Consider the following 12,799-nt stretch of genomic DNA (forward strand, 5'->3'; position numbering starts at 1 on the left):
TGAGTTTGATTACTACATGATCTTGCAGTGATCCCTAACTGGAATCACTACAGATTGTACAATATTACCTGTCTGTGTTCCTCGTGCATCCTGTATGTATGTGTATGTGAGACATACTTGCTTCATCTCTGTGTGCAAAGGGTTACTTCAACTCATACTGTATTCCATGCTAAAAACTCAAACTTCAAGATCTAGATCTAGCATAGTCCTTTCATGCTGGCTGCCAGTATTTATCCATTATCTTACTAACTTTTCATACTGAAACTCAGATTCCAACTTTGTACTATTGCTACAAGTAAATCCATAAGAGCAACCGTTTCTTATGTTCCTATACATTCTATAGAAATCACCTATTTCATGCTATTTTGTCTATTTAGCATATGAGACTCTGTTATGCGTAACTTTTTCTACTTCAGACTTTTAAGCTACCTGAAGATAGGAAAAACAATCCCCACAACACATGCACAGCACTAGAAACACAGCATGTGTTTAAATGTGGCTGAGTTCTTATTTGCCAGAGCAAATGAACAGACTAAAAATGTTTCAACTGCTTCACTAAAGGTCCACTGGGAAGGTAACTCAGAATGGAAAATTAAGTTGAAAAAGCCTTTCTCCCCAGGGAAAATAAAGCAGTCAACATCAGATCAATAAAGCTATACTGAGAAGGTGGAGAAAGGGGCCAGGAGATAAAAAACATCCATGTAATCAACAGGAAAGGCAGCTTCTCTCTCCATTTCTCTTTTGTCCTCCGTTGGGCTAGACCTAAGAACCTGCTGGACTCAGAGCTGACTAGAAATAAAACTCCCAGCCAAGGAGATAGCTGAGTGGTATAGAGTACATGCCTGTCATGCATGAAACCTGGGGTTCAGTCCTCATCACTGTATTAAAAGGAAAGAAAAGACTGAAATGACCAAGATATGCACAATTCCAACAACAATATTGTGAAGAAAAAAAATCAGCACCACTGCTGAGGTAATTGGCATTACAATTTTCTAATATTAACATTGAAGTTGCAGTTACAACTCTTAGTGATTTTTATCTACTATTAAAGATCATAAATTATGTTTATGGTGGCTCTTACTAAACAGTCCCCTAAAATAGTCTGGCTAGTGTTATTTACTGCAAAAAGAGAGAAACTGTTTTGAGGATCCCAGAACATTGTGCATGAAAGGGTTTGGAATGTTCTGTCCTCACCATTTAAGTGTATGGGGCATATTGTGCCCCATCTAGGAAGCATTGATTTAAGAAATCTAAACTTCAAAATCATGACGCAGAAGATAATTATTTGCTATCCAATGAATTATTTATGAGTGGATACACTGAAGAAGAAAATTCAGGCACTAAGGACAGAAACTTGGGCAAGAACTAGGACAAGCAGGAATTCAGAAAGAAGCAATGTTATGTACCGGAACATGTTATTTATACTAAAAAGTGGGCTATTTTGCTAGCCAGTGGTAATGTATTGCTTTGCCATGTGTGCCATCCAGGTACAAGGCCAGTCCCCACTTGCAGTGATAGAAATTTTGCTGTTGTGGTATCCTCTCTGCCTTTTTATCTGGCGGCGGGGGGGGGGGGGGGGGGAGGATCCTGGAGTTTAAAGCCCCAGAGATAAGCAAAAAAAAAAAAAAGACAGAGAGAGAGAGAGAGGCTCCCTTATCTCTCAAGATCACTCACCCCTAATCTGTAGCAGAAAGTCAATTGTTGAAATTTTAGGCATACAGTCATTTGGAAGTGACTGACTGAAAACTCATGGTTTCCAATATCCATAAAGGTCTAGAACTTGTAGTTATTTCTGATTTTGCTGAGAAACCCATGGAAATCCCATACACAACTAAGCTGACATACAGAATGAGCTGCCTACTCAGTCAATCAGCAAGCTGCTTAAGAATTTACTTCTCAAACCCACATTGTTCTTGATTCTTTACGTAGAGCATTTAGTTCTCAGGTCCCAAGTCATCTGCTTCCTCACCTCAAAACCTGTCCAACTTGTACACCTCCCCATTTGGTTCAAGTCTTCACCTCATATTGTTACCTCAGCCATAGCCTCTGCGCTGGTCATAGGTTGCCCTCTCCAGCCTCCCATTGTCTAACCTATGCTTCATATGTAGTCACACCCTTAAAAAAATAAAAAAATTACTTCCTCACATTATTCTCATATAGATCATCTTAGCTTCTTCTATTAGCTCTATAATTATACTGTGTTTACTTCTTTTTTTCTAGTAGTAACCTATAGCCACAAGGTTCACCAATGTTGAATGCTGCCCCGCTACCCCCTATATTCCCCTCAAATAAGATTCTGTGAAATCTGGAGACATTTTTGACTGTCCCACTAAGAGGGAGGGGTTAGGGTTATGGTATCTTCTAATGGGGAAAGGCAGAGATGCTACTACATTTAGTGGAATGTATAGGACAGCTCATAAAAAAAGAACAATCCAGCTTTAAATGTCAATAATGTTGAGGTTGTGAAACCCTGAAATACTATGGTCAGAATGAATATCAAAATGGACTACCTGAAAAACAGCTCAATATTACTTCAATCACATTCTCTTTAACCTACTGTTGCAAACAGCAAAAAAAAAAGTTTGGATTGTCAACTCATATTTTAACAATAATAGTAATACAGGCTAGCAATAACCATTAACACAAAGGCTATCACAGTGCTCGAATGTATTCTATCACTAGGTACAAATGAAAATCTAAGGCATGAGGTTATGTAACTCCTGCTATGTCACCTGGTTAAGGTGTAGAAAGATGAGAAGTCATCTCAGGATACCTGTATAGAAAGTTTTTTCCACTGTTAAATTATAGTTGTTCTTTACAAGAAGAAAAAATGATGTGGCTAATAACTTTTAAGAGTTCAAGGGGAGGCCCTGTGCTGACATCTGGGAACAGAGGACTGACTGGGAAACTCAGGAAAAGACCTACACTTCGGTGGCCTGGCAGTGAGGCTGTATAGTAGGAGACTTTCCACATTGTTTTCCTGATGAGAACATGGTGAATAATTACCTGAGAACCTACAGACTATAAGCAGGACTTCTTTAGAAACTCGCAGGGCCCAGTAGTACTGCCCTGCTTGGCAGAGAAGCTGACTGAGCCAGGAGTTTTGGATCCCTGGGATGTAAAAGTCTCTTTGCATTACCACTGTGCTATCTCTGCTCCACCCTGCTTTATCTCCTGGTCAGGAGTGAGTGACTAAGCTAAGAAGCCAATTTACAGTTTAAAAGCCCTCAGGCTCCCACAGCTTACAGGGAAGAAAAAGAACGAAAGAGGCTTTTAACAGCCTCTGCCTCTGTGCTCCAATTTAGGGACTGAAATAATATTGAAACAACTGTTAATTTCTATAACTGTCAACTCTTTTAAGGACCTTACTTAGACACAAGTCATCCAGGCAAGAGTGATTAGTAACCTGAAAAGTACTGAGAGAGAGACCTATAACATACTATATAGAATGGTTAAGCCAACAAGAAGAAATATTGGAGAAATGAACCAGGACAATTAGTCCAGCTAAAAGCCACCCAAAGGTTGAACCACAAAATAGTGAGGTCAACATCCAAACGGTTCTTAAGGATTAGTCACGGGAGTAAGTAAAGAGTTTGAAAGAATTGTCATCAGAAATGCAGAAACAACAAATGAGACTCTGAAAGAAAACACTAATTATCTCAAGGTTACCAGAGAGCTGAAAGCTGAAATAGCTGAGCTAAGAACACAACTAGCTGAACAAGCTAAAACAATATCAGAACAGAGTAACAAAATAGATGAACTCCAGAAAACAGTAGAGAGGAGAGAGAACAGAATAAATGAGGCAGAAGACAGAATTAGCAAGATAGAGGACAAATTAGAGACAACTAAAAAAAGAAGAGATCTCAAAAAGAGATTAAGAAAACAACAACAGAGACCTTTGGGATGATTCCAAAAGAAATAATATACACATTATTGGCTTACCAGAGGAAGAAAGAGAGGGAGGGGAAGAAAGTATTCTTTAGGACATAATAACTGAGAAATTCTCTAGTCTAGACACATAAGTCTTCCAAAAGATTGAAAACACTAGAATACTTCCTTCCAACTTCTATGAAGCCAACATCACTTTAACACCAAAAGTAGACAGGGACACAAACAAAAAAGAAAACTACAGACCAGTATCTTTGATGAACATAGATGCTAAAATATTGAACAAAATTCTAGCCAACCAGATAAAACAGTATATTAAAAAGTCTGTTCATCGTGACCAAACAGGGTTTATCCCAGGGATGCAAGATTGATTTAATGTATGTAAATTAATCAATGTGATCCACCACATCAAGAACAAAAACTACAGTTTTATCAATAGATGCAGAGAAAGCCTTTGACAAAATACAACATCCCTTTATGATCAAAACACTACAAAAAATGGAATAGATGGAAAATTCCTCAAGAAAGTGGAGTCTATATATAGCAAACTTACACCCAACATCAGACTCAATGGTGAAAAACTGGAAGCATTTCCACTCAGATCAGGTACTAGACAGGGCTGCCCACTATCACCATTACTATTCAACATAGTGTTGGAGTTCTTGCCATAGCAATCAGGCAGGAGCAAGGAATTAAAGGGATACAGATTGGAAGAGAAGGAGTCAAACTCTCCTTATTTGCAGATGACATGATAGTATACACAGAAAAGCCTAAGGAATCCAGCAAGAAGCTTTTGGAAATCATCAGGCAATACAGTAAGGTGTCAGGCTACAAAATTAACATTCAAAAGTCAGTGGCAGTCCTCTATGCAAACACTAAGTTAGAAGAACACGAAATCCTAAAATCAATTCCTTTCACTACAGCAACAAAAACAATCAAATATGTAAGAATAAACATAACCAAAAGTGAAAGACTTGTATACTGAAAATTATCAGTCACTACTCAAGGAAACTGAAAAAGACACAAAGAAGTAGAAAGATATTCCATGTTCATGGGTTGGCAGAATTAACATCATTAAAATGAAAATACTACCCAGAGCCATATACAAATTTAATGCTATCCCCATCAAGATCCCAAGCACATTTTTTGGAGAATAGAACAAATGCTACAGATGTTTATCTGGAACCAGAAAAGACCTAGAATTGCCAAAATAATCTTGAGAAGAAAGAACAGAACTGGAGGCACCACACTCCCAGATCTCAAACTGTATTATAGGGCCATTGTCATCAAAACTGCTTGGTACTGGAACATGAATAGACACACTGACCAGTGGAATAGAATTGAGAGCCCAGAGTAAGCCCCCACACCTATGGACTCTAATCTTTGACAAAGGGGCTCAGACTATTAAATGGGGAAGGCACAGTCTCTTCAACAAATGGTGTTGGAAAAAATGGGCTGAAACATGCAGAAGAATGAAACTGAACCACTATACTTCACCAAACACAAAAGTAGATTGCAAGTGGATCAAGGACTTGGATATTAGACCAGAAACTATTAGATACTTAGAGGAAAATATTGGCAGAACTCTTTTCCACAAAAATTTTAAAGACATCTTCAATGAAATGAATCCAATTACAAAGAAGACTAAGGCCAAGTATAAAACTATGGGACTACATCAAATTAAAAAGCTTCTTCACAGCAAAAGAAACCACTACCCAAACAAAGAGACCCCTCACAGAATGGGAGAAGATCTTACATGCCATACATCTGACAAGAGGCTAATAACCAAAATATATAGAGCTTGCCGGGAGTCAGGCGGTAGCGCAGAGGGTTAAGCGCATCTGGCACAAAGCCAAGGACAGGTGTAAGGGTCCCGGTTCAAGCCCCCGACTCCCCACCTGCAGGGGAGTCACTTTACAAGCAGTGAAGCAGGTTGCAGGTGTCTATCTTTCTCTCCCCTTCCTCTCCATTTCTCTCTGTCCTGTCCAACAACAACAACATCAATAATAGCTACAACAAAAGGGAATAAATTAAAAAAAAAAAAAAAGAGCTTGCCAAACTCAACAAGAAAACAAATGACCCTATCCAAAAATGGGGAGAGAACATGGACAGAACATTCACCACAGAAGAGATCCAAAAGGCCGAGAAACACATGAAAAAATGCTCCAAGTCTTTGATTGTCCAAGAAATGCAAATAAAGACAACAATGAACATACCACTTCACTCCTGTGAGAATGTCATACATCAGAAAAGGTAACAGTAACAAATGCTGGAGAGGGTGTGGGGTCAAAGGAACCCTCCTGCACTGCTGGTAGGAATGTAAATTGGTCCAACCACTGTGGAGAGCAGTCTGGAGAACTCTCAGAAGGCTAGAAATGGACCTACCCTATGACCCTGCAATTCCTCTCCTGGGGATATATCCTAAGGAACCCAACAATCCATCCAAAAAGATTTGTGTATACCTATGTTCTTAGCAGCACAATTTGTAATAGCCAAAACCTGGAAGCAACCCAGGTCTCCAACAACAGATGAGTGGCTGAGCAAGTTGTGGTCTATATACACAATGGAATACCACTTAGCTATTAAAAACGATGACCTCACTATTTGCAGCCCATCTTGGATGGAGCTTCAAGAAATTATGTTAAGTGAAATAAATCAGAAACAGAAGGATGAGTATGGGATGATCTCACTCTCAGGCAGAAGCTGAAAAAAAAAAAAAAAAGATCAGAAGAGAAAACACAAGTCAAACCTGAAATGGAATTGGAGTATTACACCAAAGTAAAAGACTCTGGGGTGGGTGGGTGGGAAGGGAGAATACAGGTCCATGAAAAATGATGAATGAAACAGTGGGGGTTGTATTGTTAAATGGGAATCTGGGGAATGTTATGCATGTAAAAAAAAAAAAAAAAAAGAAGTAGAAACGCAAAGCAGAAATTGACTGAGTTTGGAGTATGGCACCAAAGTAAGAAAGCAGAAGTACACTAGAGTTTGCAGTGAGTACCTCCCTAACACTTCCTCTCCACTATTCCAAGCTTTGGGTCCATGATTGCTCAACAATTTGTTTGGCTTTGCATGTTAACTCTCTTTTCAGTCACCAGGTTCCAGGTGTCATCAGGATGCCGGCCAGGCTTCTCTGGATTGAAGACCCCACCAATGTGTCCTGGAGCTCAGCTTCCCCAGAGACCCACCCTACTAGGGAAAGAGAGAGGCAGACTGGGAGTATGGACTGACCAGTCAACGCCCATGTTCAGCGGGGAAGCAATTACAGAAGCCAGACCTTCTACCTTCTGCAACCCACAATGACCCTGGGTCCATGCTCCCAGAGGGATAGAGAATGGGAAAGCTACTGGGGAGGGGGTGGGATATGGAGATTGGGTGGTGGGAACTGTGTGGAGTTGTACCCCTCCTACCCTATGGTTTTGTTAATTAATCCTTTCTTAAATAAAAAAATTAAAAAAAAAACAGCAACAGGTGCATAAAGTTTTTTAAGACACAAGTGCTTAGAATAGTGCTTAATTTCTAGCAAGTGAAACCTAGAAGCTATTCTCAAATCAATGATCAAAGATTTTACATCTCAGTCTTCTGGCTTGTATAAGGATCAGAAAAATAATTTTAATTTACTTTTTACGAGATATATTGTGTAATTAATTTTTTTGTGTGTAATTAATTAAGAACTTTAAAAAGAAAAACAGATGTTCTACAAGTAGGAGGTCCTGGGTTCAATTCCCAACACCAAGATGACAATGATGATGATTATGATGGTGGTGGTGATAATAATACAATGCCAACTTAATAAGTGAATCTTTAAATATTACATGAAAAGTACCTCTTCTTAATATATAATATTTCAAACACAAAATAATCTCAAATAAGGTCAACATATAAAGGATATATGTCTATATATATATTAAGTCTCCAGTAAATATTTACTGAACAATTTCTGAAACAATCAAATTGAAGTAGTGCTTCCTAAATAAATACTGTACTGTTTTACAAATATTTTCACTAATATATACATCACTATTCCTAGATTTTTACAGAGCACTATACAGTTTTAAATCGTTGGCAATTTTTCATTAATCAAATTAGGTAACTAGTTGCCATCCTTAAAATAAATTGTAATATACATTAGACAGCCAACTGCTGTGACAAACCTTGCTATGTATCCTTCCACATAAATCATTTATAACTCAACTACTATAAAATATTCATCCTCATTTAAATTTCACCAGAAAACTGGTAAGTTAAATAAGTTTCTATATATTTGATAAATTCAGTACATTATGACTTCCTTAAGAGAAGCATATTTGTAGTTTAAAATATTTTCAAATAGCAACTCAGACGTTAAAATTACTAATCTGATTTCTTTTTAAACAAAGGAATTACCCACAATGATACTCATGAGAAAACAAAAGACTAATATAATCATATTCAATTTACCACTTCTGCCAAGTAAATAAACAAAATGATCATATCATAGCACACTCATTAACAATATTCTATATAAAAATATACCAAATCAATTACATTAGTAGCAAAAGCCAAAATTTATAAAAATTTATCTAAGATTTAAGCATATGTACCTACAAAATAGACAACTGATTTTGTTATACATGTTATATAGAAAAAAAAAAATCTTACAACTTTCAATGCTTTCTCTTTGATTTACCAGCTAGACTGCTCTAAAACATATATATGACTCTTGGTTAGTAAGTAACACATTCATTTCTGGTTGCAATTTAACCTACCACATTAAATTTTTCTCAGTGTAACAGTCGGCAAACGCTACAAGAAGAAGTGTAATAGTCACATTATCATTTATTTCACTTGCTGTTTATGTCATTATCTGTAAGAAAACATGTCTCCTGAAGTTAGTTTCTTATTATACCAAGGGTGTTCATTTGGTTTAATATGCTTAACTCTTGTAATCAAATCTCCAGTGTAAGAAATCATACGAAGGGTGGGAATACATACAACATTACAATCCTCTCACTTCACATAAGAATCCACAGGCACTTCCACAAAAATGTCTGTCACATCCAGGGGTATCTGCACCGTCACTTTCCCAGCCATGACAGGTCAGCCAGGCCCCATTATCTGTGCTGTCGTGGCACACCTGAGCTCCCTGCCCCTTCATGTCACATTCTGGAGCAGCTCTAAAACGGAATCATTCGCAGATGCTCCAGTCCTAGGAGTCCTCCCCCACTACCTCTCCATGGCAACCACTGCTACTGAAAAGCCAGTCCACCTCTTAAGCAAATGAAAAGAGGCCACAAATGTCAGCAGTCACAATATTCCCCCTTCTCTCTGCACTTAATTTCCTTCTTAAAGTAACAGTATTGTATTGTCATATTTTGCATTATAAAATATCTTCCAATATTTAATATCTGAGAAAACAACTTGGAAAAATCAGAGTTAAAAAAAAATACCATCGGTATGACCACTCACGAAAGTGACAGGGAATCCAAAGATGATTATGATTTGCTGAGTTTCGTTTACTGAGCCGTATCTCTGCAGGTTCCCTTTATATCTGAACATCCTAGTGTTTTATGTAAGAATCCTTTTAGATATTAACTATACTGTAATTTGCTTTTCTGAGAAAAGATAGCAAGAAACTATTCATTATAACTGAGAAACACTTGGGTGGACTGGGAGGTGGGACAGTGAATAAAGCACTGGACTCTTTAAGCATTCAATATGCATTATTTCTTTCATAAAGTCACATATACAGAAGTCAAGATTTTAAAAAATGATTTTACAATTACCAAATATTTGATTATGTATTAATCCTGCAGGAGAAAAATTAACAGATTATTCCTTAATGATGACCATATGGTGATATTTAACAGTTTCCTTCCCTAAAAGTATATAAAAAAATGTGTCTACCTTCTGTACCCCATAATGATCCTGGGTCCATACTCCCAGAAGGATAAAGAATAGGAAAGCTTTTCGGTGTGTTGCACCAAAGTAAAAGACTCTGGGGTGGGTGGTAGGGGAGAGTACAGGTCCAAAAAGGATGACAGAGGACCTAGTGGCGGCTGTATTGTTATGTGGAAAACTGAGAAATGTAACGTACAAACTATTGTATTTACTGTTGAATGTAAAATATAATCCCCCAATAAAGAAATTAAAAAATTAAAAATAAAAATATTTTTTGAAAATATTACAAATAAAAAAAAAAAGAATAGGAGAGTTTTCAAGGGAAGAGACGGGATATGGAGTTCTAGTGGTGGGAACTGTATCCCTCTTATCCTATGGTCTTGTCAATATTTCCATTTTATAGATAAATTTTATTTTTAAAATTGTGTATGGGCTACTTTACATTTCAAATGACTACAGAGCTTGAAAAAGAAACAATCACCAAGATTCATTAATAACACACCTAATAAAGGTATAAAGACTAGATTTAAAGTATATATACACGTTTTTATCTTTTTTATTATGTTAATAATGATTAGCAAGATTGTAGGATAAGAATGGTACAATTCCATATATTTTTTTTAATCCATGGATGACTAAAATACCAAATTCTGTAAACAGTCATCCAGAATGACTACCAAGTAATAAGAATTCTAACTGAAACACCATAGATCAAAATCCCAAGGAAGAGTGATGAACAATGTATAGTAGAGCTGTTAATATCCTCCAAAAACAGTTATGACAATTAAATAACAAAACAGAAGAAGGATTAGTAAATCTTTTAAGAAATACACTCAGGTGCATGGAGTCACCTTGCTGTGTGGGAGACGGGAGGTACTTTATATATTTTTTATATTAATCTGTATTGAGGTAACAGTCTTTTATAATATTATATAGTCTTTAGGTATACAGTATTATGTGTATATGCTACATGATAAAACATTTTTTATTATTCCAGGAAAAAGGCAGGTAAAACTTCTTCACTTAATTATTCAGTAAACATTTACCAAATATCTATGTAAGGGTAAGATATGAGGTATTTTCATAGAGGACTTAACCAGACCAGACCAAGGTTCTAGGTGGCTTCCAAGAAGTAGCTCTGGACAGTTACTGATTCACGGCAGAAGTAGTCAATTTGGCAGAGGGTTAATAGACAGAGATGGTGGGTATCCACGTTTCTGAAATTTAAGTGTAAAATAGAATGGAGGTACATAGCTAGAGAATCAAGCAAAATAATGAAGGACTTAGCATCATGAAAAGGAGTCAATATCATGAGGTCTATATTAAGATAAGTAAGTAACAGGGTCAGCAGGGACAATACCAAATGGAACTCTATGAATGGTGGAATGGTGCATTGGTGTTTCTCTCTCTGTTTACAGAAGAAAGAAACTAAGCCAGAGTAGTTACTCAGCATCACATATGGGAGGGCTTCGGTGTGTTACTTGGCACTGCATAAAAGAAAACACTGAAACTAGCTTCCTTTAGATACAAGACACAGGTGCTAGCTTCAGCAGCACATATACTAAAATTGGAAAGATATAGAGAAGATCAGCATGGCCCCTGCGCAAGGATGACACACAAATTCATGAAGCGTTCCATATTAAAAAAAAAAAAAAGAAAGAAACAAGACAGCAGTGTTTTAGTTTTAAAATTATTTTTCTAGAATTCATACCTTAAACATTATATTTGTATAAAGTCCTATAAAAAGAAGAGAGTATATCTCCAAAATTCCCAATAACATGGAATTACTTTTCTGAAACAAGCATAAAAGCTGTCAGGATAAATCTAGTTATCTAGATTTCTTCTTTCTCAATTTAAAGAAACAGTAGTTGAACATGCTGGCTTTAGGGGTTTATTAACCGAATAGTCTTCATATTTATAATAATTGTAAAATGATTTTAGGAAGGATTTTGAAAAAATACTAATTCCCTTCTCAACCTCCAAAAATTAATTTTTATAGTTGCCATTCTAACCTTAAGAGATATATCAAATATTCAAAGGAGAACTATCTTTTCTTTTTAATATTTTTTTAATTGTGATCAGAGAAACAGAGAAAGATACTGAGAGATACCAGAGCACTGCTCAGCTCTGCCTTATGGTGGTACTAGGGACTGAACCTGCGACTCAGGCATGAAAATCTTTTGCACAACCATTATACTGCTAAGGGAGAAGCATTTTAACCAACACTGAACATATTGGAAAGAACTATTGAGCTAAAATATCCCAAGTACTAATGTCAGAAGACATGCAATTGATAGTAAACATATGGAATGAATTATTTTCTAAACAAAATACAATCATTATTTCAAGTCACTTTCTTCTTCTAGCGTTTGCCCTTCTTCCGTAGCCAGTCAACTGATAACAGAAAACAGAACTAACTGAGATGTTCTCTAAAAGTTTATTTTATTATTGCCTTTATTCACTGAGCCAGCTATAAGTTGAGAGGAAGGGAGAGATAGAGAAGGAGAGATACAGACACCTGCAGTCCTGCCTGACCACTCGTGAAGCTTCCCCCCTGAAGTTGGGGACTGAGGGGGGGCGTGCTAGAACCCAAGTCCTTACAAATTATAACATGTGCGCTCAACCAGGTGCACCACCACCCAGCCCCTAGAAGTTGCTTTTATATATGAGATTTTTAAAGTGCACAAAGTAACATCAGTATCTTCTAGATGGTAAGCTTATGTACAAACTTACCAGAATGAAGGTAAAATTGACTTTTCATCCAAGTATCTAGATTAGTTGAATGATTCCTATATTTCAACTATGAAAATCTCTTTTTAACAAAGACTAATATAATCTTCCTAGTGGAAGTAATCATCTGTTAAGAACAGATTAAAAGACTTAATATCTTATAATCATTAATAAAAATATGTAAATACAATGTTTTTAAATCCATTAGTTACAACTGCATCTGACAACCACTGATCTATTTAAAATATGGTAGAACAAAACATACTGAATAATTAAAAGATGACTATCATTAAGTTAAATT

General features: G+C 36.6%; 1 protein-coding gene and 1 non-coding gene across 8 annotated transcripts in view; one reads left to right on the plus strand and one right to left on the minus strand.

Annotated features, from left to right (window-relative positions):
- The window catches only part of HIVEP1 (HIVEP zinc finger 1), a 122,132-nt gene that overhangs the window by 67,770 nt on the left and 41,563 nt on the right, over window positions 1-12,799 (minus strand). The window lies entirely within an intron of this gene.
- LOC132538417 (U6 spliceosomal RNA) lies at window positions 11,306-11,412 on the plus strand. The gene has a single exon (XR_009549785.1). It is a non-coding gene; the product is annotated as a U6 spliceosomal RNA (small nuclear RNA).

Source organism: Erinaceus europaeus, chromosome 4 (genome assembly GCF_950295315.1).
Source record: "Erinaceus europaeus chromosome 4, mEriEur2.1, whole genome shotgun sequence".
Classification (NCBI taxonomy): domain Eukaryota; kingdom Metazoa; phylum Chordata; class Mammalia; order Eulipotyphla; family Erinaceidae; genus Erinaceus; species Erinaceus europaeus.